At 45.2% G+C, this 26,930-nt stretch overlaps 1 protein-coding gene across 1 annotated transcript in view; it reads left to right on the forward strand.

The window, feature by feature from the left end:
* The first annotated feature begins 21,814 nt into the window (after nt 1–21,814).
* RGS13 (regulator of G protein signaling 13) overlaps nt 21,815–26,930 on the forward strand; it is a 29,719-nt gene continuing 24,603 nt past the window's right edge. Inside the window, 1 exon segment of the mRNA XM_084851622.1 lies at nt 21,815–22,045. The gene's annotated coding sequence lies outside the window, so the exon portion shown is untranslated.

Genomic DNA, 26,930 nt, shown 5'->3' on the forward strand with positions numbered 1-26,930 from the left:
TGCCTTGTACTGCATTCTCTGAACATTTGTTCTCATGAGGACTAGGTAGGTGGCAAAGCTCTTTATATTGCTTTTAGTAATAAGGTGACATAATTGCTCTATTCACCAAAGTGCTATTTTGAACTTCAGATTCCATGTTAGTTTTAGGATGGTCCAAACACGCTGTATCAGAACAGAACAGAGTTATACAGTGTTGTTTCAAGTGTCTAATAATAGATCAGGTCGACCACATTTCCTATTAAAAAAAAAAGAGGAGAGAGAGAGATGTGCTGTGGGAAGGGAAGGGAAGGGAAGGGAAGGGAAGGGAAGGGAAGGGAAGGGAAGGGAAAAGGTAAAGTATCTATCATCCAAGTATTCAACTTGACCACAAAAGATTACTTTCCCCACTGTTTGCCAATATTTCAATAGAGAAAGAAAATATCTGTGTTGCAATGAGCATCTGCCCAAGGTCAGAACCGAGGGCATGTCCATGCTACAGATTTAACTTTTGTTGCTAAATGAAAATTAGGGATCTCCTTTAAAAAAAAAATCACACCAAATGGCCCAAGTTAGAAGGAGCAACAGCTGTCTCTGCATCTACCTTTTGAAGAGGTGGGAAAATGCACTGCTCTCCACTCATTCAAGCTAAACTTGCTGAAACCCCTTCCTCTGCACAACTATTAACGGGGACAGGAGCCATTAACTGTTTTGCATCTGGCTACCCGACTTCTTACTATGACTGTTTCAAAGTAGGAGCAGGCAGGCAATTCTGTTTCCTTATTTGGATTCTGTATGCCTATCGACCCACTGTGGATTTTTTCTCATATGGCTCATTTAAAGGCTGGCATTAAGCCATCTTCAGACGTGACCATGTTTTCTTCAAGATGGATTTCTAACAATAATGGTTTTTGAGGGGCAGGTTGGACTTAATCCCTATTATTTTGGATAGGAGGGAAGCAAATAGGTATTGATACAACTGAGATGACATCTCTCTAGTTACTATTATTATATTTTTGATCACACTTCTATCTTTCTGCGTTCCTGAAATGTGAATGCTACAAGGCATATGACACTTCATGCATGATTTCTGATTGTTACATATATCAGGTTGGATCCAAGATCTGCCTTCCAGGAGAGGGAAATACCTTCTGTGAAAGGATCCCGTTTTGGAGGATCCTCTCCTCCTCCTTACACCACAGCTCACCCCATTCAGCAGGTTCTCCTGACTCTCTGTAGCATTTTCAGGGGGCTGCAGGGACCGCCATGGGAAGGAGGGATGGCGAAGTCCACTTCTGCCAGTGCAATTGGTCCAGCAAAAATATGGATCCAATTCTCTGAGTTCTTCATGTAATACCATATCATAGCATCCCCCAACCCACTGCCCTCCAGATGGTTTGAACAACTCCCATCATCCTTGAACATCAGCCCTAGTGACTGAGGCTGAAAGGTCCAAAAGATATGGAGGAACCAGGTTGGGTAAGAAGGCCATATCATGTACAGTATATCTTCCATTTAAAGTCAAACATTCATTTATTTGTTTAGCATTTTGCGTTCAGTTTGACATTTTTCATAAATATTATTAATATATTGCACCCTTGAAGAAGATTGTTCTTGAAACGTGTTGGGCAATTTACACCTAAAACAAGGGAGGAAGCCTCCCTCTACTGGTAAACTGTCTGAAGGGCCTCAGGAAGGCCTGTTTTGATGGTGGGAATGGAGGTATGCTGGTGGGATTGACGCTTACAACCCCAGACGTCTCCTGGCCTGCCCACACAAAGTTCAGCTGATGTCAGTGTTTCACCAATGATGGTCCAACACCACAGTGGCGAGAAGCAGGGTATGGTGGGAGCCTGCCATGCTTGGGCACAGAGATGCCACCTACTAAGTCCCTTCATTTCCCTGACACATCCCAGGAACCTGTGCAAGTCTACACTGGGGCCAGCATAGATAATTCTCCCACATTGCAGTCAATGGGAGTAGAACAGAAATGGCTGACCCCCACATCCCATCCTGCCCACAGTGAAGCAGCAGGGCACAGGATGTGACTGTTTTCCATTCCTCTCACCCTGCTGTCAATGCAAGGTAGGATTGCTCTTCCCCTTACTGATTTTGAACACCACCTTCAGGATCCACCACTACCTTTCTGTTTGGTTCCCCTAGGACTAGTTTTGGCCAGGTTGCACTCCTGGCAGCTTCTCCGGTGTTGGGCTGCTGCCTGATTTGCAGAAAAGGAGAAGAATATGGTAGAACACAGGTTGAATTCAGCTTCCTGACAATGTCAACACTGAAGTTACTAGCCCTCATGGATGTGACCGTATGCACAAAAAAATCCAATTTAGATCACTGCAATTCACTCTACATGGGGCTGCCCTTGAAGATGGTTCAGAAGATGGTTCAGAAGATGCAGCTTGTGAAAAATGTGGTGGCCAGACTGATAACAGGTGCAAGGAAGTCCAAACATATACAACTGATTCTGGCTCACTTGCACTGGCTGCCTGTACATTTCCGAACCCAATTCAAAGTGCTGGTTTTGACCTATAAAGCCTTACATAGCTCAGACTGCAAAAACAGATGGAATGTCTCTCCTGGCATGAGCCTACCTGTACACTATGCTCATCATTTAAGGTCCTCCTCCAGGTGTCCCCTCCAAGGGAGGCTCAGAAGGCAGCAACAAGGAAAGGTCCCTTCTCGGTGGTGGCCCCACATTTTTGGAATGAACTCCCCAGTGAGGTCTGCCTGGCACCAACATCGTTATCTTTTCAGTGCCAGGTTGAGACCTTCCTCTACTCCCAGGCATTTGGCAACACAGGTTTTTAATCAGGTCATGGTATATTGTTTGGATAGGTGTGTGTGTGTATGTGTGTCTGCTCTGTTTATATGTTTGTAGTCAAACTGTTTTTATATAATACTGTATTTTTAAGGATTTTAATTTCTGTAAACTGGCCAGAGGGCTTTGGATATTGGGTGGTATAGAAATGTAAGAAATGAAATGAAATGAGATGAAAAGGGTACATGAATAAGGGCCAGACTAGACAAACACATACCCAATATCACGGTCTCCCTTTCTCCCCTAAAAGCACTGGCAGGAGGGCCTAATTTGGATTGCTGCTGTGGTATGGAGGGAGAGTTAATTCTTTCACCCAAGCTGATTTCCTGATACAATTCTCCTTCCCACCCACCCCCACCCCACCCCCGTGGCTGCTGCCACCACCGAGCTATTATTATCCATGGAGGGGGGAACATAACTGGCACAAAGAATGTCTACATTTTTGCAACTTGGCAGCTCTGACGGAGCAATTTGCAACAGTGAATTGGGGCCAAAGGAAACAGTTACGCTCCCCCAGCGCGCACACACACACACACACACACACACACACTTTGGCCCTGATCCAAATAGGGCATCCTTGTGTTTTATTAGCTGCCACTACCACCACCAAAAAAGGTGCTAGAGGTGGGTTTATGCATTTCTAATGTCACATCTAGTTCGGATCTAAAATTTCCAGGGGTTGGAGGCAGCCCTTCAGTGTTTCTTGCCCCTCCCCATGGTCAGCAAAGCGGAATAATTATGCAACAATGGTACAATAAATTGCAGGATAAATGATGCAAAGTAAGAAATTTGCCCAACTTGCATAGTTTGTACAAGGTGCAGGACTCGACTTTTCTCGTAGCACAATTTGGATCATCTGAGCACAGAATTTTATTTTATTCTTCACGGCTGGAATACAGACCCAGGCAAAGCTGCACCAAGGCACTGGGGACTTAATCTGTAGCATGCTTTGGAGTGGTGCTGTCTCATGCTCAGGACTTGACCATGACACACATGACCAGAAGTTCGGCCAACATTGGTCTTAGACAATCCCTGCACTAGATAAACATTTTCCTTTCGTTTACCCTTCTCTTAAGGGGAAAGAGGGAGAGAGAACACTTAAGAGTTTAACAAACTAAAACGAATACCATACATTTTACCAGCTTTGCAAACTCCCTTCCAGTTCGTAAATTTAACCACACACATGAAAAGATAGATACACATTTAGTGCTTTGTTGGAAGAGGACCTACATTAGTCCAAACTGTCATAAAAATAGTAATGTACGTGTCTAGCCTTGCAGTTTTCCATCGCTCAGATCCCAGTAGCCAAGGATCTGTCTGAAAAATGGTGGTGCAAACATTGGCTCTCCATCCAAATCTATCAAAGAGCCATATTTCAAGGCATTGGCCTCCGTGTTATATAGCAACACAGACTCTTTGCACTTACCATTGTTCTAGCGATCCTAATGGCATCCATTTAGCCATCTAAGAATCATTCACTGGGCCAGTTTTGACATAGATCTCTACACAGCTCACAACATATAGCGCGAGCATGTGCATGCTAGCCAGTGTTTGCACTGTCTCACTATAGATATCAGGAACAGCATAGAGTTAGATGGGGCCATTGAGGCTATCAAGTCTGACCCCCTGCTCTGTGCAAGAATTCACTTTAAAGCATCCCTGACATGACTGTTCAAACTCTGCTTGAATACCTCCAGCAACTAGTGTGTACAATTCAGGAAACCAACGAGGAGGAAATAAAAACAGACTGGCCTGCTATTTTACTTCTAACTCAGCCTTCCCCAATCTGGTGCCCTTCAGAGGTCTTGGACTTCAGCTGATGGCTATGGATCAGGAATGCTGGGAGTTGTAGTCCAAAACATCTGGAGGGCCCCATGTTGGGGAAGGCTACTCTAACTGCAGCTTGGAGGGTGGAAATCAACAGGTAGAGCTTTTCACTTCATGGAGATAAACACAGAGTGAATACCAGCTAACAGAGCAATCCAAGAGGGGTTAGGGTGAGTAGGGTGGCCACTAACAAATTGCTAAAAAGGGGGAAATGCATCACCAAAAAAGAGGTCAAAAGAGGACATAGTTTGCATAAAATTTGCCTATGCTAATTAATATGTATAGCTACAAAATGAGAAATAAATTATTATAATTTAAATAGAAATACAGTACATCTCACCATGCTGTGGAAGACTGTGACCAGGTGACTTGTGTGCCTGCTTTGCTCAGAGCATTTCTACATGACGCTTTTATTGGACGCTCATGATTGGTCACTCATGGAGGTTTGTGGGTCCTTTACATGATGTTGTCAACCTCCAGAACATCTCCCATGCTTCTTGAGCTTTATCCTGCTTTTAAAATGATCAGAGATAAGCCGATAACAAACGTTAATGCGAGATATCGGCAGTGTCTAATGACAGTGTTGCCTTATAATACAGCCACTAGATGGTGCTGTGTAATAAAACATATAGAACATTGCCAAGAAAGGAAATGCTCAGTTCAGATCATGTGTCCCTCGTGTAAAGGAGCCCATTGTCATCCTGCAAAGAAATCAGAAGCAGAAAACCCCCGTAAGGATTTCAGTCTCATGTGATGAACCTCTCAGTCTGCTGTGCTGTCCAGGTGCTGCTGATGGGCAACTTCAAGGCCCAGCTCTCCCTTCTGATGGTTCTTTATAAGCTGAACTTGGACTGGACAGCCCTTCAAATAGTGGACATCTTCAAACACAGGACAGTCTTCTGGCACCCCTTCAAACAGAGGACTGTCTTGTGGAAGAGAGGACACATGGCCCCCCAGCATGGAGAAGAGCACCTCTGCTGGCAGAGAGGGGCTGTGCCCTGGACACCCCAATTAAACCCAAGGGCAATACTGTGGGAATAAATATACCACCAGTGATAGCTGGTCATAGGCCCTGAAATGGGGCATTCTGGGCTGGGGGGGGAGCTTTGGGGGTCTCAATCCAAAGCCCCTCTATTCCCCTGTGGGGCACAAGATTTTCCCTCCCACTGATTTCAATGAGAAGGAAAATTAACAAAAAGAAATACTGCCAGGAGAAAAAATGGCGCACACACCCAAACTCCCACTCCGGCTGTTTGGGTTCCAGGCAGGCAGGGCTCTGAATGCCACAGTGGCTCCATGACAGATGTCCCCATCAACTTGAGTTAGAATTGCTCTGCAACTAACCAAGTCGTTTGACCGCTTCATAAATGTGTGATAAAGTGCAGCAATATAGACTACCGTAGCTGGCTTTGCAGCGTTCTGTGTCGGCTGATGCTCCATCCCTAGTTTACTAGCTTGTTCTGGTGGGACAGCGGGAAGAAGACCTATCCCTCCATGCTTTTCCGCACTTCTCATCACTGCTTCCTGTCTTTTTGTTTAAGGAAGTACGTTTAACAGACCATGGGCATGCGATGACCGTTTAACCTTTGCATGACCCACACTTGCTGGATTACACAACAACTCCCAAGCATATTCAAAATGTGGGCGCATGTTCAAAATGTTGGCTGCACATACCCTGCACATACCGCAACCTCACCGTGGGTTCATAACCCACAGTAGGCTGTCATGTCATGTGAACAGCCCCACAGGCTGCCTTAGTCTGGGTTGGGTTTTTTGTTTTTTTAGGAAACTTTGAGAGATCTGGTCACAGATGATTTGCATCTCATCTAGTTTGCCCCAAAATGTAAAAAGATCCTTGAGCAACAGGGCATGGGAAATAGGAAACAAGTGTGAATGAATACAAATAGGAGCATTAAAAGTAAACAAGTTTCATGGAACTGAAAAAGGAAGAACAGAAAGAAAGACAAAACCAACAGCAAGAGAAGAGGCCACAAGAAAAGGATACTATTTGAATGTAAGAAAAACTGTTAACAGAAAACCACAAAAGGGAACTGCCAAAGCATGTGAGCCAAAACTGGTGAATTCTGTTTCATAGTTTGTAATGCCCTAAGAACTGCAGCAGCAATAATAAAGAGGCAATTTTGATATAGGCATAAACAATGATCATATAAAATTGGGGCAAAGCTGCCTCTGGTTCCACAGAAGGTTCCATGTACAGAACCTTCTTCTTTGTTTGCTACAACACAACCCACCAGTCTAGTGACTGGTCCCAGCATCTGACATCTGGGTGGCAGTTCTGCCCCTGAGTGCCTACGCTTGTTTCCACCCTAGCTTCCCAGCAGCCATTGGGCTTTGGTTAGCCATGACTGCCCTCCTGCCCAATACAAAGGCATCTCACCACCTCTGGTTTCAAATGAGGAAGGTGGTACAGGTTTCAGTGGAAGAGTTCACCAGGAATTGCAGGGCGGGGGGCTCCTATACCCCAAATCCTTTTAATTCTGCAATCAAGAATGGGTGCCTACAGAAGTTAGCTGTAAGGAAGGCAGAGTCAAAAATAAGCACATGATTTGTGAGAATACCTAGGGATCCACCTATGTGAAAGCATGCCTTATGTTCAGTTAGACCTCCATTTTAGGTGAGTGTTCATCCTTTGCTCCCAGGATTGGAACTGGTTAGCTTGTTTCCCGGCACACATTGTTGGCACCTGCAAGTAAAATCTGTTTTCACTCTACAGGACATGGCTGTTTTGCACTCAGAGTACAGCACACCCATAAAAAAATTGAACAGGGTACAATTTATGTGATTCAATCTTTGTACTAAACAGCATAACACTGGGACAAACCATCTCACTTAAAAAAAAAAAAGGCTATAAATTGTTCAAAAAACCTTCTGGTCACTGATGAGGTTAACTCAATTCACAGAACTTAAACTACAGCAATTCTGGAGGATGAATGTCTTTACATTGACACAAAGGCATGCTTACAAAAATGCAGGCATCTGGGGCTGAGTACCTCTGAGCATATGTAGAGTTCTCTCCCCACCCCGCAGGGAAAACACTCCTTTCAAAATAAGAAGGGAAGCTAACACACGTGTGTGCAGTTTTACCAATTCCACACTGCAAAATGATGCCAGCTGCTTCCATAAGTCTCTCATTAAAGGGTGAAGCACTATGTGGCAGCACAACAGGATGTGTTTACCTTCACAACATCCAGAGATCAGTTCAAATGAAGCCATCACCCTCATGGGATGCCTTAGTGTGGAGGGATGTGCTGTGATTAGGGCAGCCACTTAGGAATCACCCCAAAAGAGGAAATGCATCACCAAATAAGAGGACAAACGAGGTTTGCAGAAAGTTTGCATGTGCCAATTTAAATGTATAGCTGCAAATTTAGAATTTGCATTTATGATGATGATGATGTAGTAAATGGAAATACAGTCCATCTCACTATGATGTGGAAGACTGTGACCAAGTAAGCTGTGCCGGCCTGTTCATTCTGCTGTCCAGGTGCTGCTGACGGGCAGCTTCAAGGCCCAGCTCTCCTTTCTGATGGTTCTTTATCTTCAAACTGGACTTGGCCTGGACAGCCCTTCAAACAGAGGAAGCCTTCAAAATAGAGGACAGTCCTCTGGCAGCCCTTCAAATAGTGGGCTCTCCTCTATAAAAGAGGACACCTGGCCACCCTGTGTTTCTTAGGATTTTCATCCTCCAATTCTGAGAAGTGGCCAAAGGATGATATTCTGATTGGGCCTGTAAAATACCAGCTAAATGACAACCCTAATCCCGCACCATATGCATGCCTGTAATGTTGCTTCCCTTTATACTGTTCTGTTTACAAACAGTGAACAGAATGCAAGGATGGAAGTGTCATCATAGCCAGGCCATGGCTGTGGTTGAGTCCAAATCTAAACACTGCAGCTCAGGACTTCTGAGGTCAGTGACTTGAGCTGGACCTGCTGGAGCACAGCAAGCAGAAGGTCCTGCTCTGTTGACCACTCAGAAGCAGAAAGCCAGTTTCTCTGGATTTCTACCAGACCTGGCCAATCCAGAGGCTTCATGGTGCCCACCAGTCAGAAGGACACCCCTACTATTCCCTTCTACGGCAAAAGAGAATTCTGATTCTTGACAGTCCGCAGTCTCTCACTAGGCTAGGTGCCTGTCTCACACTCTCAAGGCCCAGAGCCTCTGACAAAAAAGATATTTGTTGGGACCCAAAATCACTCTGATCCAAGTAGATGCCACATTCACCCTTCTGCCAACACTTAGGGCTAGTGCATATCAAAGCAAGAGTTGCTTGCTTGATAACATCCCCCATTATGACATGGCTGCCTGCACACTCTGGTGGTGTGCGGATAATCATAGGGGGAAAAGAAGCCATTGTGGCTTCCCCCCTGCCCCCCGCATGTGCCACCCCCACACCCATTGTTTACATAATATCCGCACTGCAGTCATGGTTTGTAGGGTGGATATGAAGCCACTCCCACCACATCGTGTACCGGGTCCGCACAGCACGCCAACCCACGCTGCACCACAGGTGATTATGTAAACAATGGGCGCATGCAGGGGCAGAAGGAGAAGCCATGATGGTTTCTTCCCCTACCCCTGCAATCATCCAAACCTGGACTCCAAGATATTTGTGTGGTTTGCTAAATGGATTGTAGCCACACTCCCACCAACACCTTTTGGGATGGAGGGATTGTAGGGTGGCCACTTACACATCGCCAACAGAGAGGAAATGCATCACCAAAAAGGATTTCACTAAAAAGGATTTCTCAGATTTTGTATGTATAACAATTACTTATAAATTGATTTTTTATTTGTCTATGTTTATTTGATTATTTGGATATGGCATAGTCTCTCAGGTATCTCTAAGCTTGTGTATTTTTTTCAGGTTCCACTTAGGAATTCAAACATCATGTTAATCTTGTTTTAGTAAGGGCTGTAATGATTGTTTATATTTTCCCGCAGTGAAGAAGACCAGATTGGTCAAAATGTGTTTGAGATATTAGTATTGTGTACTTGCACAGCCGTGGATTTGGAAATTAGTAATGTGACTATGTAGCCTATGTATGTGATGGGCATTTTTTGACTGCTAATCATTTTAATGTTGTGTGAGATATTAGCATTTATATTAAAATGTTATTTAAACAATCTATTTTTGTGGTTGTAGGTGATTAAGGAGAGAACCGGTGTATTGGTGTTTGTTTTTGGTTATTCACCAAAAAGGAGGAGAAAACCAGACGCAGATGTGTGTGTGTGTGTGTGTGTGCGCGCCCTCATGGGGCATAAATACAAAAAGGCATATCCGCCCCCTAAATTTGAGATGGCTGCAAACCACAGTTCCTTTCCATTAATATATAAGGGGGGGGGTGGAATTCACTGAACGTTATTCACAATAGAGTCAAATCTCCTGCAGAATTAATGTCCCAAAGACATTGGAATTGCCTGATAAGTTTGTTTTTCAGTGTGAACGTGTTCAGTGACATGGTTTTAATTGATGAGCAAATTCCAAATGCTTGATGAAGAAAAAAAAAGAAAAGAAAAGAAAAGATGATGTTCTACTACACCACACTATCAGATTGTACCACTGAGGTAATATTAACTATTATAGTTTTCTTGTTTTCAGTTGGGGACAGAGAAACATTCCTCCTGCCCTTGGCTACCATGTCTCATCTCAGGTCATAGTTCTACAAGTTTGTTTAATTCATAGTTCTGAAGCTGTAAATACACACTATTTCAGTTCAGGATTGCAAACAGAAGTAGGTCAGACACAGTATTGGGATTTATTGCCAACTAAAGAGTTCTGGTTGCTTTGCACAAATATTTGCACACAAGTTATGTGTGTGTGGAAAAACATTGTCTGAGCTCTGAAAAAAATATATATAGTAAAGGGGGGGGGACATTTTTGATCAACCCTGCCAATCTTAACATTTTAAGGTATCTTAAAATTAGAAAGAGGTTTAAAAAAGTGGAGAGAAAACCACACAGACCTCTTAATGCACATACACATACACTTTTTTTCTGGCATCCTCCCTTTCTGACAAACACTTAATGGGACTTAGCATCCTAAAACATCACAAAATATACTGGCACCAACACTGTCATTCTTTGGGTGCCACATTAAGACTGTCCTCTACTCGCAGGCATTTAATAGCGTATGATAAGGTTTTAACTGGTCCTGGAAGGGTTTTTTAATTGTTGATTGTTTTAAAATGTTTTTGTATGTAAATTGTTTTTATATTATGTTTTATATAGGGACGGATGGATTCACCTCCATCTGGGGTGGAGGGGAGCTTAATCAGCCCCCCACCCACCCACTCGCGTGGTCCAACCCACTCAGTGAGCCTCCCTGCTCAACCTGCCCCCACCACTGAGCCTCCCCATGCGCCAAGGACTCCGGCAGTCAAGCCCTTGTGCTTAATGTGCACGACAGCTTGACTGCAGGAGTGCTTGGCATCCGTGTGCACACCAGGCATCCTAGCCATCTCCTCCTCATGAGAACTTGGGGCTCTGAGGCCTCATCCTGCCCCCGTGGGGTGTTAAGGGCATCTTTGACAGCCGACAGTGGCAGGACGAGTCCCCGGTGCCACACACGCCCCAAGTGCTCCAGCCATCTCCTCCTCGCAAGGAGGAGGTAGTGAGAGTGACTGGGGCACGTGTGGTGATGACAAATCTGGGCTGCTCCTGGCCACTCGCCAAGCTCCAGGGTGCTCGGCGGTGGGGTCCGTAAGTGCCCCACAGCTCGGCAGGTGGGAGCTGGGAGGCTGGGCCTGGAGGAGTCCGCCACCCACCCAGCCCAGCCTAATCGCTCACAATGTCCCAAGGTTTCTCTTGTGTTTTTAAGGATTTAATCTTTCATAAACCACCCAGAGAGCTTTGGCTATTGGTCAGTAAAGAAGTGTAATAAATAAATACAACAGTTCAGTTGAGAGCAGAACAGGCACAACCACATTTTATGATTAAAACACAGTGAGCCAGTTCACCCAATCGCCAGGCAGTTAACAAGCTACTATGGCTTGTTAACCACAATGCACTTGTCAGTAACATGCTGGCCCGACTTAATTAACCTTGCCAGTGCGGTTGATCGTGTTGTCCAAACCCAACAAGGGTCGGTTGCTGCCGACAAATCTTGATAAAATAGTTAAGAGCAGAGACATGAGCATGTTGGGAATCCATGTCCATCATGTAAATATGGCCCTACTTAGGCAACGTCATACCTTCTAATGTTTAACATATGAGAAAAAGACATGCTTTTAACACTCCAGTGCTCGTACCAAGGAGCATAGACTAAGGGGACCCCCTGACAACATCACACATTGCTGAAGGCTCTACTGTGCCTGTCATATGCTTGGATGTTTGTTCAAGATTGGGAAAGGAGTACGGCAGGGCTGTATACTCTCACCCTACCTATTCAACCTGTACGCAGAACACATCATGCGACGAGCTGGGCTCGATGAAGCCAAGGCTGGAGTTAAAATCACTGGAAGAAACATTAACAGATATGCAGATGATACCACTTTGATGGCTGAAAGCGAGGAGGAGCTGAGGAACCTTATGACAAAGGTGAAAGAAGAAAGTGCAAAAGCTGGGTTGCAGTTAAACCTCAAAAAAAAAAAAAAAAACAAGATTATGGCAACCAGTTTGATTGATAACTGACAAATAGAGGGAGAAAACGTGGAGGCAGTGACAGACTTTGTCTTTCTAGGCGCAAAGATTACTGCAGACGCTGACTGCAGCCAGGAAATCAGAAGACGTTTACTTCTTGGGGGGACAGCAACGACAAATCTTGATAAAATAGTTAAGAGCAGAGACATCACACTGACAACAAAGGTCCGCATAGTTCAAGCAATGGTATTCCCCGTAGTAACCTATGGCTGCGAGAGCTGGACCATAAGGAAGGCTGAGCGAAGGAAGATAGATGCTTTTGAACTGTGGTGCTGGAGGAAAATTCTGAGAGTGCCTTGGACTGCAAGAAGATCAAACCAGTCCATACTCCAGGAAATAAAGCCAGACTGCTCACTTGAGGGAATGATATTAAAGGCAAAACTGAAGTACTCTGGCCACATCATGAGAAGACAGGAGACCCTGGAGAAGATGCTGATGCTAGGGAAAGTGGAAGGCAAAAGGAAGAGGGGCCGACCAAGGGCAAGATGGATGGATGATATTCTGGAGGTGATGGACTTGCCCTTGGGGGAGCTGGGGGTAACGGTGGCCGACAGGAAGCTCTGGTGTGGGCTGGTCCATGAAGTCATGAAGAGTCGGAAGTGACTGAACAAATAAACAACAACAACAAGAACCCTAAAACAGTCCATGAGTTCCACGGCAGCAATCCAGCCTCGCCAGGTTCAGATGACATGGTAAACCACACCAACGAGGGTAATTATGCAAATTGGGCCAGCATGTGACTGGCACACACAGTGTGGTTAACAAGCCACCAAGGTTTATTAACCACACTGGTGATTGTGTGAACTGGGTCATTCACACAATACGCTAGCCCACACTCAGTGGTTGAGTGTGGGTTGTTGTTGAACCATGGATTATTTATTTATTTTTGAACTGTGAGTTAGTTTTTTGTCTGAACCCAGGACATTTTTTGCAGGGTGGCTTGTTAACCATGCAGTGTGGCTTGTTAGCCACTCTGAACAACCCAACAACAAACCATGGGTTCTCAAGATGGCTTGTTCAAGAAAAATTAGCCACTCTCCATGGTTAACATGACACCCTGTGGAAAATGTCCTGGATTCAGACAACCCACACTCAACCACAGAGTGTGGGTTAGTGTGTTGTGTGAACAGCCCCATAGTGTCATACTTTCCTTATAAGGCAAATGTTTGTTTCCTGTCTCCTAGCTGAGCAGAGCAGAGGAAGCTGCTCCGGCTGGTCTAGGGGCTATACAAGGAAGCAGACTCCCAGAGAGTGAGCAATCAGAGTGAGCAAACAGGGAGAGCAAACGGGAGTTTGCCAGGGGAGCTCGGCAGGAGAGGTCAAGGGGGAGGCTCCTAACATTTTTTTTTTCATTTTTAAAAAATTCTTTTTCTTGTAACACACACTTCCATACCAGTGGGACCCTGTTGTTAACCTCCAGTGAATAGAGGACAAAGCACAAGCTATTCCAGTACAATCAGAAAGCTAGAAACATAAAGGGAATAGAGACTATGGAAGGAAAGGTCCCTCCAGTGGTGGTGACCTGCAAGGTCTATGCAGTGTTTGTTTTCTTGCCTGAGATCAACATGGCCTACATGTGCAACAAGTGCAAGTTGATCACGCTGCTGGAAGAAAAAGTAAGAGGACTGGAGCGGCGAGTGTTGACCCTCCAGGGAATAAGAGAACATGAAGAGTTCTTGGACAAAATGGTAGAACTACAGCAGCAAAGTGAAGAACAGAAACTAGAAGAGCAACAGCAAGCTGAGGCAGAAGAGAAAAATGCTGAGGTGAGGAAAAATGAAGTACAGGATGTTCCTTGGAAAAGGGTGACAGTTAGGAGCAGAAAAACTAGAAGCCACTCTACACCAGTAGAAGCACTGGAACTATGGAACTATTTCCAGGTGCTTAAAGATGAGACTGGGGGACAGCCTGCAGAGGAAGAATTACAGGGGAACCTGTATGAGAGCGAGCAAGAGGCTGAAGGTCAGTCAAGCAGAGGCGATGAAATGAAACCAAGGCCTACAACAACAAGAAGAGGAGTAGCAGTGGGAGACTCCTTGCTGCGTGGGATTGAGACCCAAGTATGTCGCAAAGACCTATGGACTCGCCAGGTATGCTGTCTCCCGGGAGGACGGATTAGAGACGTGACTGAAGGGTTGCCTACACTCATAAAGCCCACTGAAAGGTATCCCTTTCTTCCCATCCATGTGGGAACAAATGATACTGCCAAGTGGATCTACAAAGAAATCACATCAGACTTTGAAGCTTTGGGAAGGAAACTCAAGAACTTTGGGTCCCAGATAGTTTTCTTAGGGGTGTATGGATTCCCCATCATCTGTTCCGGTAGGAATCCGTGGGGGGGGGCGATCTGTTCCTCCCCCCCAGAATCCTCCAGAGTGGTTCCACTCTGCTTGGATTCCGGGGGGCGGGGACTGGCTTGGGGGGTGCTTACCTTCCCTCCTGCCAACCAGAGCCGTTCACCTCCTCCCTGTCCCTGCCGATTGGCATGTCTTTAAAAAAAAAAAAATTAATGGTGATCAGGAGGATGGGTCGATAGACTTATACACAAATAGAGTCATGATTCTTGCGTTTAAGTCTACCTGTCCATAGGCTTATACGCAAGATTCACGGCTCTATTTTGCGTATAAGTCTATGGGCACATCCTGCTGATTGCATGTGATTGCAGTTGTCGATTACAGATATAGTTTTGAAAAGCAAATGGGGGGAGTTTTTAAAAAGGAAATTCTAAAGGCACAATTACAAACAATTCCAGCAAGAAAAAGGGTGGAAGACAACAGAAGAAGCCAATGTGGCTTCCCAAAAAGCCTAGAGATGACCTGAAAACAAAAAAGGACACACATAGGAAGTGGAAGGAAGGCCAAGCTACAAAGGAAGAGTACAGGCAGGTAGCACAGAATTGCAAGGATGGCATCAGGAAGGCTAAAGCTGAGAATGAGCTCAGGTTAGCGAAGGATGCTAAAAGCAACAAGAAGGCTTTCTTTAGAGATGTGCATAGTAAAAGACAGAGGAAAGAAATGGTGGTTCAACTATTAAATAAGGATGGCAAAATTATGATAATAGATGACAAGGAAAAGGCAGAAGTGCTCAGTCCCTACTTTGGCTCAGTCTTCTCCTGAAAGAGGGCCTATGCGCCCCCCCCCCGGCAAAGGCGAAGTACAGGCTGAAGGGGTAGGATTGCAGCTTGAGATCAATAGGCATATGGTCAAGGAACACCTAATTACTTTGAATGAGTTAAAATCTCCAGGGCCAGATGAACTGCATCCTAGAGCAATAAAGGAACTGGCAGAACACTCAGAGCCACGGTCTATTATCTTTGAGAAATCATGGAGGACAGGTAAAGTGCCAGATGACTGGAGGAGGGCTAACATTGTCCCTATCTTCAAAAAGGGCAAAAAGGAGGAACCTGGGAATTGCAGACCAGTCAGTCTGACATCCATCCCTGGGAAAATTCTGGAGCAGATTTAGGGATGACGGAGAATTTCTCCACGAATCTCCGGGAGGCCGAATGCCAACGCATTCGGCCCCCCGAAAATGGTGGTGAAATTCTCCCCCCGCCCCCCCCCACCCCGGGATGGGACTTACCTCCTTCGAATGTCCCTCTCGGTGGCGGGTTCCGGCTGCGTTTCGGCGGCATTTTGGCGGGGGCGAGGGCGGCAGCCAGTCTTCCGACCGGCTGCCGCCGCCGCCATTACAAAGTAAAGTAAAAAAAACAACACATGATAGGCTACATAATGATTTACGTAGCCTATCACGGCTAGATTTTCAAAGTTTACGTAGCCTATCATTTTTACGTAGCCTATATTGGGTGACTTTGAAAAAAAAAAGGGTGTACGCAAATGGCGGCGCCCATGGGCGCCGCCATTTGCATTATTTGGACAGGGGTAGTCTACGTAAAGATTTACGTAGACTACGGCGAAAATAAGGGCAACGCTATTTGCATTCCCCTTATTTTCACCATAGTCTACGTAAATCTTTACGTAGACTACCCCTGCCCAAACAAGGAACACAAATGGCGGCGCCCATGGGCGCCGCCATTTGCATACACGCTTTTTTTTTTTCAAAGTCACCCGTGATAGGCTACGTAAAAATGATAGGCTACGTAAACTTTGAAAATCTAGCCGTGATAGGCTACGTAAATCGTTACGTAGCCTGTCACGTGTTGTTTTTTTTTATTATTTACTTTTTTTATTTCGCGGCCGGGGAGATGGGGCACTCCCCCCCCGGCCTGAATTTCGGTGGCGAGGGATGGGGCACCTCCCCCCCGGCCTGAATTTCGGCTGGGAGGGATGGGACGCCTCCCCCCCGCCAAGAACTTCGGGGGGAGAACCGAAGCACCTCCCCCCCACCGCGAAGCAAGCTGCGGGACCAGGTAAGGGACTTTCGTCCATCCTTAAGCAGATTATAAAGCAATCCATCTGTAAGCACCTTGAAAACAATGCAGTGATTACTTGAAGCCAACATGGATTTGTCAAGAACAAATCCTGCCAGACAAATCTGATCTCATTTTTTGATCACGTAACCTCCCTTGTGGACCGTGGGAATGCTGTGGACATAATATACCTCGACTTCAGCAAAGCTTTCGACAAAGTGCCCCATGATATCCTGATGAGCAAACTAGCTCAAAGTGGCCTAGATGAAACAATGATCCGGTGGATCCACAGTTGGCTACAGAATCGGACTCAAAGAGTGTTTATCAATGGGATCTTCTCAAACTGGGGAGGGGTAAGTCCTGGGCCCAGTGCTCTTCAACTTTTTATTAATGACTTGGATGAGAAGTGCAGGGAATGTTTATCAAATTTGCAGATGACACAAAACTGGGTTGGATAGCTAATACCCTGGAAGACAGAAACAGAATTCAAAGTGATCTTGATAGGCTGGAGCACATTGGGCAGAAAATAGGAGAATGAAATTTAATAGGGATAAATGCCAAGTTCTGCACCTGGGAAAAAGAAACCAAATGCACAGTTACAAGATGGGGGATACACGGCTCTACAATACTACAAGCGAGAAGGATCTTGGAATTGTGGTAGATCACAAGCTGAATATGAGCCAACAAGGTGATGTGGCTGCAAAAAAGGCCAATGCTCTTTTGGGCTGCATTAATAGAAGCATAGCTTCCAAATCCCAGGGAGTACTAGTTCCCCTCTACTCAGCACTGGTTAGGCCTCACCTGGAGTACTGTGTCTAGTTCTGGTCACCACACTTTAAGAAGGATGCAGACAAGCTGGAGAGGGTTCAGAGGAGGGCAACAAAGATGATCAGGGGACTGGAAACAAAGCTGTATGAAGAGAGACTGAAAGAACTGGGCATGTGTAGCCTTGGGAAGAGAAGACTGAGGGGAGATATGATAGCACTCTTCAAGTACTTGAAAGGTTGTCACAGAGAAGACCAGGATCTCTTCTCGATCATCCCAGAGTGCAGGACACAGAATAATGGGCTCAAGTTACAAGTTACAGGGAGCCAGATTCTGGCTGAACATCAGGAAAAACTTCCTGACTGTTAGAGCAATACAACAGTGGAACCAATTACCTAGGGAGGTGGTGGGCTCTCCCACACTGGAGGCATTCAAGATGAAGGTGGATAGCCATCTGTCAGGGAAGCTTTAAGATTCCTGCACTGAGCAGGAGGTTGAACTCTATGGTCCTATCGGCCCCTTCCAACCCTATTATTCTATGATTCTATGAATGTGGGGTGAGGTAAGGGCACTCGTGTGTTTGAGAGAGAGAGAGAGAGAGAGAGAGAAACAAACAGTGAACAGGAAGGAGGTACTTATCTTTTCTCCTGCCATGCCTTGCAAATGTTTCCTGATACCCTCCCCACCGTAATTTCTAATAATTTCCCCTCAAATAAACTCCCAAACTGGGAGGAAAAAACAGCCTGAGGGAAGCATATATAAGGGGAGAAGGTGGGCACAGGAGGATTTCAGACTGCTTTCCTTTCCCAGGCCAAGATGCTCTGCAATTTCCTTACTGTAAACACGCAAACTCGGGTAATTTTCCCTGTGCCAATCCAAGAGCTTGAAAATGAGAACCTCTTTCTACCTGCCACCCATACAATCTAATAGAGCAGCTTGCTCCATTACTTGGTGGAGTGGGGGGAGAGACGCTGCAGGGAAGGGGGAAAATGAGTATAGTGTCTATGTAGATGCACAAAGCATGGAAGACCCATGTGGCATATTTCCTTCCTTCCTTCTCCATCCTATCCCCCCATACAAACAAATAGAGCAACTTTCAAAACCAGCAATTTGTCTCCCACTTGAATTTTAATTCAAGGGAGAGAAGAATTCAGGGGCTTATAGAATCCATCTCTCTTTGGAGGTTGCTTTTAAGGAGCTCCTGAAGTTCTTTGTCAAGCCTGGCTTGGGAGAACCTGGCCAGCATGTCTGTTTAAAATATTTCTATATCACTTTTCCATAGCTCAGAGTGCCTGGTGTCCCATCCTCCTTCCTGTGTTTGGGAACGTGCATTTACTGATCTGCCTGCTGACAGACCATGCCAGATGAATGCCTGTAGGCAACGTTTTCCCGTAAGTGCGTGGCAATTACAGGAAGTGCCATGTTCTGTAGTCCTACTCATCTCACCTCTCAAGTGGGGGAAACACAAAGCAAGATCGTCTCCAATAAACACCGTGGGCAAAGATGCTTATGGAGGGAGCTGGTGCCTGGATAATATAAACTTTGTCACTGTGCCCGGGGATAACAGGCGAGAGTCAGGATGTACTCTCACATTACACAAGCCTTGGCAAGGCTGGCACTGACCACTCTTAGCCTGACAAAGCTCTATGCCTGAACTCAGATTGCAAGGGGCTCTAATGCCTTCACAGTCGATACAGGCCTGGCCAGCCCCACACTGAATGAGAATTAATATGGCAGCTCTGGATCTCAGGGTGACATGAAAACATCTGGCACATAATTGTTCGATTTCATTGACTACTGGCACCAGCCATTATATATATATAGACAGAGACAGAGAGAAAAAGAGAGACAGACAGACACATGTGTGTGCGCACGCACGCACACAACAGCCCTTCTGTCATCGGGCAGAGGGGGAATGGAGCACTGGCAAAATCTGTTGAATATATCCTGACAGCACACAGAGATGAATTCCAAAAAATACAAGGGTACCTGATTCACAGAACTACTGTGCTCAGCGCTAACAAACACAAACTGAATCGGCTGTCTGAAGTGGTTGCTGAGAGTGCAGAACAGCATTTATCGACTGTCTGCCACAGTCCTTTCTAAACTAGGCTGAGTAGCAGAGTGCCAGATTGTGCTGTATGCTTGTAACGAATACAAGGAGCACCGTGCAATTTAGGGTGGGAAAGAGAAGCATCTAATCTTGAGCAGAGTCTTTGTATGAATCAGAGTTTCCACTGGGATGGCTATCAAGAACTGGCTGTGACCAAACCTTGACACAACTTGCACGTACGCCTTGATAACAAGATTTCAGATGAAGCTGTAAATAAGGGTGCACAGGAGCGCTTGCCAAAGGAAGTGAGGTGGGTGGCTAGCAAGAGGAGGGCCTTTCCTGTTGTAAGACCCTGGTTGTGGAATGAACTTCCAGAGATGCTCATCTGGCAACTACATTGTACTCTTTCCAGTGCCAGGTGAAAACCTTATTTCCCTGGACACTTGAGTCTTTCAGCTTCTATAAGGAGGGAGTGCAAAGGCCTTGAAGTCGCCCATCAGCGCTTAATACATGGACAGCAGACTGAGCAGGCACACAGGTCAGCTGGTCAAGGAGATGTATTGTAATACATGCAGGCCTTCCCCGAGGTGTGACCCAGCCCATATTGTTATAGTTCCATTGTTGGCCAGTGATTGATTTATTATATTTTATGGTTATATTTTATGGTTATATTATTATCATTTCATTAATTTTGTTGTTGTTGTCCATTTCTATACTGCTTAATAGCCGGAGCTCTCTGGGCGGTTTACAAAGATTACAAAATGTTTTAGAATATTTATACACCACTGCTCATTTTTCAAAAATCCTGATGCAGTTTTACAGCAAATTATAAAACAATGCATCATGATCAAAGCAGGCAACGTTTAGACAAGCCAATGGTTGGATGCCGCCCCATGTGTGCTATTTTACAGAGTACGGACCTCTATTTGAAGGTGTCCTCTATTTGATGGGCTGTCCAGTCCAAGTCCAGTTTAAAGAGAAAGAACCCTAAGAAGAGAGCTTCTCAGAACTCTTGAAGTTGCCCATCAACAGTAGGCATCTGGGCAGCAGACTGAGCTGCAGCTACACAGGACACTTGAGTCTTCCCCACTATGCACTGCATTCACAATTAAATTATAATAATTATTTCTAAATTTGCACCTACACCTATAAATTAGCAAATTCACTTTTTATTCAAATCTGTGTCCTCTTTTATTCTCTCTTCCTGTAATGCATTTTCTCTTTTGGGGGTGATGTATACATAGCCACTCTACACCCATCTCACTTCATGGCCTCCCTTTCCTCACTTTCTCTCCCCTTTGAGAGAAGGTTACAACAACAGATGGGAGTGTTTAGCTTGGAAAAAAGGAGGGTAAGGGGAGACATGATAGAGGTGTACAAAATTATGCTTAGTGTGGAGAATGTGGATAGGGACACATTTTTCTCCCTCTCTCACAATACTAGAACCCGGGTTCACCCTATGAAGCTGATTAATGGGAGATTCAGGACAGACAAAAGGAAGGACTTCTTCACACAGCAAATGTTAAACTATGGAACTCGCTACCATAGGATGTAGCGATGGCCACCAATTTGGATGGCTTTAAAAGGGGGTTGGACAAATTCCTGGAGGAGAAGGCTATCAATGGCTACTAGTCTCGATGGCTATGTGCTACCTCCAGTCCCAGGGGCAGGGAGCCTATGTACACCAGTTGCTGGGGAACATGGGTGGGAGGGTGCTGTTGTGCTCATGCCCTGCTTGTGGGTTCCTGGTCGACAGCTGGTTGGTCACTGTGTGAACAGAATGCTGGACTAGATGGACCCCTGGTATGATCCAGCATGGGTCTTCTTATGAAGGCTGAAGCATAGAGACAGGCCCATATTAGAGTCAGCTCTCTTTCAGTTACCCAACCCATGCCATGCAAATGAAGTACCTGTTTCAGATCTGAAAATGCTCGCAAAAAATGCATGATTTATGATATGATCACAAGCGATGGATGCTTCATTGTGGGAGGAATTGCGTTAAGACTTATCTATGGGCCCTCATCACTTTTTAGAAGAGGCTTTGTAGTGTACAAAAGGAAGTGTCATATGATAAAGGGCTGGAAAATCTTAGTCACAAGATGATAGCCCTGTCTGGCAATGGAGACCAATTTCCATACAAAAAAATTAGCAAATGCATATTCAGTCAGTTCAGCTGATCGGTAGAGATATCCTGAGTGACAGAACAAACATCCTCTTATCAATGGTTCGTTGGAGACCAAAGGAACGTATTTTTTTAAGAATTTCACACCACACCAACCACAAGCAAAGTTTGAATGTAAATACATGATAACTATGTCATACTCATACTGTATCACAGGCAGTGGCATTCCGACAGCAGAGAGGAAGAACTCGGTGCTTTCGGAACACTCCAGAAGGTATAGAATTGTTTGGAAGTATGCCCCCCTCCCGACTGCCTTTGCTGCTGTGTCATGAAACATATTAAGAACACCCAGAATTGTGCAGACATCAGATTTTAAGCAGAAGCAAATAATTTCCTCAACAACCACAATAAAAAAATACTAAGCCCTGGAGGATATTGTGGTGAGTACACAACCTACCTAACCTTGACAGAGGGAGGTGTGTGTTTTTTAACTGTTCAAGATTTCAAAGCAGACTCATTTATATCTATAATCATCCTTTCTATAAAAGTCTTGTACAAAATTCATCTCTGGGCAATAAAACCAGTAAACAGAGGTCAATCCTGAACAGTCGTGGCAGATTCAGTATAATGGGGTCAGAGGCATAGATGCTCTTTAAAAAGTGTGACGTCTTTCTTTCCCTCTTCGTATCATAAATATTTCACATGACATGTTTGTGCTTTGAATAAAGACAGGGTGGAATCCTGTAAAAGAGGTGGATTCTTTGGCTGTACCTTGTTATAGAGTTCTGGGGATGGGAAGCTTGTTAAAACAGACTTGTTCTTGGTTGTGTGGGCTGATAGTGGATGACCATTCCTGTGTTTTTGGTAGTGGTGGCAGTTAGGGATGGTTCACAAATATATGTCCATCATTGGATCAACTTTGGATAAATGTTGGCTGAATGTGTCAGCCATTTCCATCAACAAACGTTATGTCTCCTAAGTGATCTGAAGCAATATGAAAGCTCCACTGGGGGCGCAGGGGTTGACCTGTGGTGGCCCATTCATATGTACAAGTCACCTCTTGAGGCTGCAATTATTGAGTGATGTGTGCATGAGTGAGTGAACCCGCCCTTCGTGTGTGCACACATAAAAAGCGTCAGAAGAGTTGTCTGAGCCATCTTGGTTTGAAGGGCTTTTTTTTCTCCGTTTCCTAGGGGGGAGCAGTTGGTGGTGATGTTGGGGCAGGGGAACATGGGTTACCAATATGTTTTATTTTATTCATTCGTATAGAAATGTATACCCCACTCTTCTAATGCATATGCATTACTGGGGGGTGGGGGGAATAGTTAAAATCACAATATCAGAATAAAACAACCATATCAGCAAAGCACAATTGAGACAAGCATGTGTGGCGGCAGTGGCTTATTGATGCAGCTACAACAGCCTCCTCTGCTGATGTAAGCGGTGCAAGCTGGCCTTGCTACAGCACTAACCAACTAAGGGCGCAATCCTATGCATGCTTAGACAGAAAAAAGTCTTACAACTCCCAGCATGCCCCAGGCAGACTTTTTTCTGTCTAAACATGCATAGGATTGTGCTCTTAAGCTTTTAAGGTACTGATATTCAACACTTCAGAGCAGGCTTCCCTAACCTGGTGCCCTCTAAATGTGTTGGGCTACAACTTCCAGCAGGGCTGGCTGGGGAATGCTGGGAGTTATAGTCCAACACATCTGGAGAGCACCAGATTGGGGAAGGTTGCCTCGAAGACTAAAACATAAGTCACAAACCAACTCTGACCTTTGCTGGCGAAGGTGCCAAATGTAAGGGACTTAGAACCATAGAATAGTAGGGTTGGAAACGGCCTGTAAGACCACTGAGTCCAACCCCCTGCTCAGTGCAGGAATCCAAGTCAAAGCATCCCTGACAGGTGGCTGTACAGCCTCTTCTTGAATGCCTCCAGTGTGGGAGAGCCCACTGCCTCCCTAGGTGATTGGCTCCATTGTTGAATTGCTCTAACAGTCAGGAAGTTTTTCCTGATGTTCAGCCGGAATCTGGCTTCCTGTAACTTGAGCCCATTATTCCGTGTCCTGCACTCTGGGATGATCAAGAAGAGATCCTGGCCTTCTTCTCTGTGACAACCTTTCAAGTACTTGAAGAGTACTATCATATCTCCCCTCAGTCATCTCTTCTCAAGGCTAAACATGCCCAGTTCTTTCAGTCTTTCCTCATAGGGCTTTGTTTCCAGTCCCCTGATCATCTTTGTTGCCCTCCTCTGAACCCTCTCCAGTTTGTCTGCATCCTTCTTAAAGCGTGGTGCCCAGAACTGGTCACAGTACTCCAGGTGAGGCCTAACCAGTGCTGAGTAGAGGGGAACTAGTACTTCACTATAATTCTATTAATGCAGCCCAGAATAGCATTTGCCTTTTTTGCAGCCACATCATATTGTTGGCTCATATTCAGCTTGTGATCTGCAACAGTTCTAAGATCCTTCTCGCTTGTAGTGTTGTTGAGGGCGTATCCCCCATCTTGTAACTGTGCATTTGGTTTCTTTTTCCTAGGTGCAGAACTTGGCATTTATCCCTATTAAATTTCATTCTCTTGCTTTCTGCCCAGCACTCTATTCTATCAAGATCCCTTTGAATTTTGTTTCTGTCTTCCAAGGTATTAGCTATCCTGCCCAATTTTGTGTCAGCTGCAAATCTGATCAGCATTCCCTGCACCTCCTCATCCAAGTCATTAATAAAAAATCTTGAAGAGCACTGTGCCCAGGAATGAGCCCCGCGGTACCCCATTCGTTACCTCTCCCCAGTTTGAGAAGATCCCATTGATAAGCATCCTTTGAGTCCAGTTCTGTAGTCAACAGTGGATCTACCTGATAGTTGTTTCATCTAGCCCACTTTTAGCTAGTTTACTAATCAGGATATCATGGGACACTTTGTCGATAACTTTGCTGAAGTAGAGATACATTATGTCCACAACATTCCCACAGTCCACAAAGGGGAGTTTCCTGATCAAAGAATGAGATCAGATTCATGTGGCAGGATTTGTTCTTGACAAATCCATGTTGGCTTCGAGTAATCACTGCATTGTTTTCAAGGTGCTTCCAGATTGATAGCTTTATAATCTGCTCCAGAATTTTCCCAGGGACTGATGTCAGACAGACTGAAATGTTCTAGTCACTGGAAGCTGAAAGGGCTTCTGACCATTTTGCAGTGGAAGTTGGGGGTGTTGCCTCCATGGGGAGAAAAGTCACCAAATCAGAACATTGTCTGGCCAGCAAAGATCAGACAAATTCAAATTCTTAGAAACATGGTTTCCATGGCTCAAGAACACATTCAGAGAAATTGCCAGCAACATTCAAACCCCAACAATATAATAATATGTTATATTGTGTATATTAATAGTCCAATCCTATTCATGTGCACTCAGAAGGAAGTCCTGCTGTGTTCAATGTTGCTTCGTCACAAGTAAGTGTACACAGGACTGGTGGTGCCATTACCAACAGAACTTAGGGCAGATGTCCAGGAGCTTGGAGAACCCCCCAAATTATGGAGCAGTGCTCCGCAGCAGCAGCAGTATGCCACCACATGCTGCAAAGCACTGTGCAGGCTGACTCAAGGCTGTAGCCATGTACCATTTTAATTCGAAGCATTTTTCCCAGCCTGGGAGAGGGGCAGTAAGCTAAACCAATCAGACACCCTTGGCGTCAAAAGGCCAATGGGTTAAGTAGAGCAGTGAGGGGGTGAATTAAGAGATAACTGCTAGTGTGCTACAATAAATTAATAATTATAGGATGAAAGAAGAGCCCTTCTCGATCGGATGAAAGGCCTGTCTAGTACAGCATCCTTTTTTCCACAGTGGCCAACCAGGTGCCTGTGAGAAGCCCATGGGCAATAGCCCTCTCCTGCTATTGTTACCCAGTAACTGCAAGCTCAAAGAAGAGGCTCCTTGATCTGTCCCTGGGTGTTGCATTGCTCTGGCCTCACCTCCTTTCAAGCAGATTCCATGAGATGCAGAAAATTGTGCCACATCTGTGCATCAGGTTTGATCAGATCTAGAAGCAGAGGCAGGGCAGAATTACTTGCCTACAGAGGAGGCTGCTTGTTGAGTCTCTGCATGAGTCAGGTGCTCCAGGCTCCCCTCCTCCTAGACCAGGAGACACATGCTAGTACTATGATCCATGTAAGGAAGAGGAAACAGGCTTCTTGGCAGGTGGGTCATTTTTAGTTCCCAGCTTCATGCATTCTAAATCTTAGGGGAGTGTAAGAGAAAAGTAGGTCTCCAAGTTTACCTTGGAGGGAGGAGGGTAACGTAGTTCAGTTCTAAGAAAAACTGAGTAAAAGTGTAACAGACTTTTGGCACCTAGCTGAAACTCAGGTTAAATCCAGGCCCGGCCCTATCATTAGGCAGAGTAAGGCAGCTGCCTCAGGCAGCAGATGCTGGGGGTGGCAGCAGCCCTTCACCATTCCCCCTGAATCCCCTAAGTTAGCCTACTCTGCTCTCCCAATCTAACCTGCTACCCTCAGGTACAGTGGAAGATGTTATCTCATTATCAGTGTTGAAATAGGATTTGACTGCCAGTACAGTCAAATTCTGTACATGGATTTGGGGAACGGGGCATCTTGTCCTTTCCTTCAGGTAACAAAATGTCTTGGGCCAGCCTTGGTTAAATATTCAGTGTAGATCCAACAATGAACCCAACCCTTGTGGAACTCTAAACAGGGATGCAAAAGCAAATGGACTGTCTTCATGGCTTTACTGTCAAATGGTGTGCATGAGAAAGAACAGAGGGCGGAACGGCACACCTTTCAGGAAGCACAAATAAATTGTTTGTTCAACAAGGCCAGGAGTCCATGATATTTGCTTAATGCCTTTGTGAAGGCTCACTGTTTATTTTCCAGGAAGCAAATGGTCTCTCTTTAAGGTGGAGGTTTTCATACACATACCACTATGGGAGAGAGAAAAAAATTCCACTCATTTCAATATGAAGCCTAGCCACCAGCTGAAAATGAGAAGAAACTGGCTACTGAGGATGGTTGAGGATACATTGTTGGACATCTGTGCCCCAGGCCATGAAGAAAATTTATTTTTAAAAAATGCATTGAGCCATTCAACTTTTGTTCTTGTTTACCTTTGAGACTCCATGGGTCCTTCCAGATGAGGCTTTTATCTTGCAATTGCCCTGCCTCCTTCATGGAATTTTGTGAGAGGTCCAGACAACAATGTCTTCCACGTGTAACCCTCAGGTTTTTTTCTACTGCTTCTTCCATCTTTTTTCTTTGCTGAAAGAAAACTCCATTAAGGAGGAAAAGACAAGACAGGTACACGATCCCTTTTGGCTGGTAG

Source organism: Heloderma suspectum, chromosome 4 (assembly GCF_057233095.1).
Source record: "Heloderma suspectum isolate Gila_16-S chromosome 4, 16-S_ref, whole genome shotgun sequence".
NCBI classification, from domain to species: Eukaryota; Metazoa; Chordata; class Lepidosauria; order Squamata; family Helodermatidae; genus Heloderma; species Heloderma suspectum.